The sequence below is a fragment of the Salvelinus namaycush genome, unplaced genomic scaffold (genome assembly GCF_016432855.1).
Source record: "Salvelinus namaycush isolate Seneca unplaced genomic scaffold, SaNama_1.0 Scaffold241, whole genome shotgun sequence".
Lineage (NCBI taxonomy): Eukaryota > Metazoa > Chordata > Actinopteri > Salmoniformes > Salmonidae > Salvelinus > Salvelinus namaycush.
Genome location: NW_024059242.1, coordinates 100,769 through 106,768, shown reverse-complemented (window position 1 = coordinate 106,768; position 6,000 = coordinate 100,769).

Below are 6,000 nucleotides of genomic sequence, written 5' to 3'. Positions count from 1 at the left end.
CAGTTGTAAAGGGAAAAGGGGATACCTAGTCAGTTTTAAGGGGAAAGGGGGATACCTAGTCAGTTGAAAGGGGGATACCTAGTCAGTTGTAAGGGGAAAGGGGGATACCTAGTCAGTTGTAAGGGGAAAGGGGGATACCTAGTCAGTTTTAAAGGGAAAGGGGGATACCTAGTCAGTTGTAGGGGGATACCTAGTCAGTTGTAGGGGGATACCTAGTCAGTTGTAAGGGAAAGGGGGATACCTAGTCAGTTGTAAAGGGAAAGGGGGATACCTAGTCAGTTGTAAAGGGAAAGGGGGATACCTAGTCAGTTGTAAAGGGAAAGGGGGATACCTAGTCAGTTGTAAGGGAAAGGGGGATACCTAGTCAGTTGTAAAGGGAAAGGGGGATACCTAGTCCGTTGGAAAGGGAAAGGGGGATACCTAGTCAGTTGTAAGGGGAAAGGGGGATACCTAGTCAGTTGTAAAGGGAAAGGGGGATACCTAGTCAGTTGTAAGGGAAAATGGGGATACCTAGTCAGTTGTAAGGGGAAAGGGGGATGCCTAGTCAGTTGTAAGGGGAAAGGGGGATACGTAGTCAGTTGTAAGGGGGATACCTAGTCAGTTGTAAGGGGAAAGGGGGATACCTAGTCAGTTGTAAAGTGAAAGGGGGATACCTAGTCAGTTGTAAAGGGAAAGTGGGATACCTAGTCAGTTGTAAGGGGAAAGGGGGATACCTAGTCAGTTGTAAGGGGGAAGGGGGACACCTAGTCAGTTGTAAGGGGAAAGGGGGATACCTAGTCAGTTGGAAAGGGACAGGGGGATACCTAGTCAGTTGGAAAGGGAAAGGGGGACACCTAGTCAGTTGTAAGGGGAAAGGGGGATACCTAGTCAGTTGGAAAGGGAAAGGGGGATACCTAGTCAGTTGGAAAGGGGGATACCTAGTCGGTTGTAAGGGGAAAGAGGGACACCTAGTCAGTTGAAAGGGGGATACCTAGTCAGTTGGAAAGGGAAAGGGGGATACCTAGTCAGTTGGAAAGGGAAAGGGGGATACCTAGTCCGTTGTAAGGGGAAAGGGGGATACCTAGTCAGTTGTAAGGGGAAACGGGGATACCTAGTCAGTTGGAAAGGGAAAGGGGGATACCTAGTCAGTTGTAAGGGGAAAGGGGGATACCTAGTCAGTTGGAAAGGGAAAGGGGGATACCTAGTCAGTTGTAAGGGGAAAGGGGGATACCTAGTGAGTTGAAAGGGGGATACCTAGTCAGTTGGAAAGGGGGATACCTAGTCCGTTGTAAGGGGAAAGGGGGATACCTAGTCAGTTGGAAAGGGAAAGGGGGATACCTAGTCAGTTGTAAGGGGAAAGGGGGATACCTAGTGAGTTGAAAGGGGGATACCTAGTCAGTTGGAAAGGGAAAGGGGGATACCTAGTCAGTTGGAAAGGGGGATACCTAGTCAGTTGGAAAGGGAAAGGGGGATACCTAGTCAGTTGTAAGGGGAAAGGGGGATACCTAGTCAGTTGAAAGGGGGATACCTAGTCAGTTGGAAAGGGAAAGGGGGATACCTAGTCAGTTGGAAAGGGGGATACCTAGTCCGTTGGAAAGGGAAAGGGGGATACCTAGTCAGTTGGAAAGGGAAAGGGGGATACCTAGTCAGTTGGAAAGGGAAAGGGGGATACCTAGTCAGTTGAAAGGGGGACACCTAGTCAGTTGAAAGGGGGATACCTAGTCAGTTGGAAAGGGAAAGGGGGATACCTAGTCAGTTGTAAGGGGAAAGGGGGACACCTAGTCAGTTGAAAGGGGGATACCTAGTCAGTTTTAAGGGGAAAGGGGGATACCTAGTCAGTTGTAAAGGGAAAGGGGGATACATAGTCAGTTGTAAGGGGGATACCTAGTCAGTTGGAAAGGGAAAGGGGGATACCTAGTCAGTTGAACGGGGATACCTAGTCAGTTGGAAAGGAAAATGGGGATACCTAGTCAGTTGGAAAGGGAAAGGGGGATACCTAGTCAGTTGGAAAGGGAAAGGGGGATACCTAGTCAGTTGTAAGGGGAAAGGGGGATACCTAGTCAGTTGTAAGGGGAAAGGGGGATACCTAGTCAGTTGTAAGGGGAAAGGGGGATACCTAGTCAGTTGTAAGGGGGATACCTAGTCAGTTGGAAAGGGGGATACCTAGTCAGTTGGAAAGGGAAGGGGGGATACCTAGTCAGTTGGAAAGGGAAAGGGGGATACCTGGTCAGTTGGAAAGGGAAAGGGGGATACCTAGTCAGTTGAAAGGGAAAGGGGGATACCTGGTCAGTTGTAAAGGGGGATACCTAGTCAGTTGTAAAGGGAAAGGGGGACACCTGGTCAGTTGTAAAGGGAAAGGGGGATACCTAGTCAGTTGGAAAGGGAAAGGGGGATACCTAGTCAGTTGGAAAGGGAAAGGGGGATACCTAGTCAGTTGTAAAGGGAAAAGGGGATACCTAGTCAGTTGTAAGGGAAAGGGGGATACCTAGTCAGTTGGAAAGGGAAAGGGGGATACCTAGTCAGTTGTAAAGGGAAAGGGGGATACCTGGTCAGTTGTAAAGGGGGATACCTAGTCAGTTGTAAAGGGAAAGGGGGATACCTAGTCAGTTGTAAAGGGAAAGGGGGATACCTGGTCAGTTGTAAAGGGGGATTCCTAGTCAGTTGTAAAGGGAAATGGGGACACCTGGTCAGTTGTAAAGGGAAAGGGGGATACCTAGTCAGTTGGAAAGGGAAAGGGGGATACCTAGTCAGTTGTAAGGGAAAGGGGGATACCTAGTCAGTTGGAAAGGGAAAGGGGGATACCTAGTCAGTTGTAAAGGGAAAGGGGGATACCTAGTCAGTTGTAAGGGAAAATGGGGATGCCTAGTCAGTTGTAAGGGGAAAGGGGGATACCTAGTCAGTTGTAAGGGGAAAGGGGGGTACCTAGTCAGTTGGAAAGGGGGATACCTAGTCAGTTGGAAAGGGAAGGGGGGATACCTAGTCAGTTGTAAAGGGAAAGGGGGAAACCTAGTCAGTTGTAAGGGGGATACCTAGTCAGTTGTAAGGGGAAAGGGGGATACCTAGTCAGTTGTAAGGGGAAAGGGGGGTACCTAGTCAGTTGGAAAGGGGGATACCTAGTCAGTTGGAAAGGGAAGGGGGGATACCTAGTCAGTTGTAAAGGGAAAGGGGGAAACCTAGTCAGTTGTAAGGGGGACACCTAGTCAGTTGTAAGGGGACAGGGGGATACCTAGTAAGTTGTAAGGGGAAAGGGGGGTACCTAGTCAGTTGGAAAGGGGGATACCTAGTCAGTTGTAAGGGGAAAGGGGGATGCCTAGTCAGTTGTAAGGGGAAAGGGGGATACCTAGTCAGTTGGAAAGGGGGATACCTAGTCAGTTGTAAGGGGAAAGGGGGATGCCTAGTCAGTTGTAAGGGGAAAGGGGGATACCTAGTCAGTTGGAAAGGGGGATACCTAGTCAGTTGTAAGGGGAAAGGGGGATGCCTAGTCAGTTGTAAGGGGAAAGGGGGATACCTAGTCAGTTGTAAGGGGAAAGGGGGATACCTAGTCAGTTGTTAAGGGGGATACCTAGTCAGTTGTAAAGGGAAAGGGGGAAACCTAGTCAGTTGTAAGGGGAAAGGGGGATGCCTAGTCAGTTGTAAGGGGAAAGGGGGATACCTAGTCAGTTGTAAGGGGAAAGGGGGATACCTAGTCAGTTCTAAGGGGGATACCTAGTCAGTTGTAAGGGGAAAGGGGGATACCTAGTCAGTTGTTAAGGGGGATACCTAGTCAGTTGTAAAGGGAAAGTGGGATACCTAGTCAGTTCTAAGGGGGAAGGGGGATACCTAGTCAGTTCTAAGGGGGAAGGGGGATACCTAGTCAGTTCTAAGGGGGATACCTAGTCAGTTGGAAAGGGAAAGGGGGAAACCTAGTCAGTTGTAGGGGGATACCTAGTCAGTTGTAAGGGAAAGGGGGATACCCAGTCAGTTGTAAAGGGAAAGGGGGATACCTAGTCAGTTGTAAAGGGAAAGGGGGATACCTAGTCAGTTGTAAAGGGAAAGGGGGATACCTAGTCAGTTGTAAGGGAAAGGGGGATACCTAGTCAGTTGTAAAGGGAAAGGGGGATACCTAGTCCGTTGGAAAGGGGGATACCTAGTCAGTTGTAAGGGGAAAGGGGGATACCTAGTCAGTTGTAAAGGGAAAGGGGGATACCTAGTCAGTTGTAAGGGAAAATGGGGATACCTAGTCAGTTGTAAGGGGAAAGGGGGATGCCTAGTCAGTTGTAAGGGGAAAGGGGGATACGTAGTCAGTTGTAAGGGGGATACCTAGTCAGTTGTAAGGGGAAAGGGGGATACCTAGTCAGTTGTAAAGGGAAAGTGGGATACCTAGTCAGTTGTAAGGGGAAAGGGGGATACCTAGTCAGTTGTAAGGGGGAAGGGGGACACCTAGTCAGTTGTAAGGGGAAAGGGGGATACCTAGTCAGTTGGAAAGGGAAAGGGGGATACCTAGTCAGTTGGAAAGGGAAAGGGGGACACCTAGTCAGTTGTAAGGGGAAAGGGGGATACCTAGTCAGTTGGAAAGGGAAAGGGGGATACCTAGTCAGTTGGAAAGGGGGATACCTAGTCGGTTGTAAGGGGAAAGGGGGATGCCTAGTCAGTTGAAAGGGGGATACCTAGTCAGTTGGAAAGGGAAAGGGGGATACCTAGTCAGTTGGAAAGGGAAAGGGGGATACCTAGTCCGTTGTAAGGGGAAAGGGGGATACCTAGTCAGTTGTAAGGGGAAAGGGGGATGCCTAGTCAGTTGAAAGAGGGATACCTAGTCAGTTGGAAAGGGGGATACCTAGTCTGTTGTAAGGGGAAAGGGGGATACCTAGTCAGGTGGAAAGGGAAAGGGGGATACCTAGTCAGTTGTAAGGGGAAAGGGGGATACCTAGTCAGTTGAAAGGGGGATACCTAGTCAGTTGGAAAGGGAAAGGGGGATACCTAGTCAGTTGGAAAGGGGGATACCTAGTCAGTTGGAAAGGGAAAGGGGGATACCTAGTCAGTTGTAAGGGGAAAGGGGGATACCTAGTCAGTTGAAAGGGGGATACCTAGTCAGTTGGAAAGGGAAAGGGGGATACCTAGTCAGTTGGAAAGGGGGATACCTAGTCCGTTGGAAAGGGAAAGGGGGATACCTAGTCAGTTGGAAAGGGAAAGGGGGATACCTAGTCAGTTGGAAAGGGAAAGGGGGATACCTAGTCAGTTGTAAGGGGAAAGGGGGACACCTAGTCAGTTGAAAGGGGGATACCTAGTCAGTTGGAAAGGGGGATACCTAGTCAGTTGTAAGGGGAAAGGGGGACACCTAGTCAGTTGAAAGGGGGATACCTAGTCAGTTTTAAGGGGAAAGGGGGATACCTAGTCAGTTGTAAAGGGAAAGGGGGATACATAGTCAGTTGTAAGGGGGATACCTAGTCAGTTGGAAAGGGAAAGGGGGATACCTAGTCAGTTGAAAGGGGTAACCTAGTCAGTTGGAAAGGAAAATGGGGATACCTAGTCAGTTGGAAAGGGAAAGGGGGATACCTAGTCAGTTGTAAGGGGAAAGGGGGATACCTAGTCAGTTGTAAGGGGAAAGGGGGATACCTAGTCAGTTGTAAGGGGGATACCTAGTCAGTTGGAAAGGGGGATACCTAGTCAGTTGGAAAGGGAAGGGGGGATACCTAGTCAGTTGGAAAGGGATAGGGGGATACCTGGTCAGTTGGAAAGGGAAAGGGGGATACCTAGTCAGTTGAAAGGGAAAGGGGGATACCTGGTCAGTTGTAAAGGGGGATACCTAGTCAGTTGTAAAGGGAAAGGGGGACACCTGGTCAGTTGTAAAGGGAAAGGGGGATACCTAGTCAGTTGGAAAGGGAAAGGGGGATACCTAGTCAGTTGGAAAGGGAAAGGGGGATACCTAGTCAGTTGTAAAGGGAAAAGGGGATACCTAGTCAGTTGTAAGGGAAAGGGGGATACCTAGTCAGTTGGAAAGGGAAAGGGGCTACCTAGTCAGTTGTAAAGGGAAAGGGGGATACC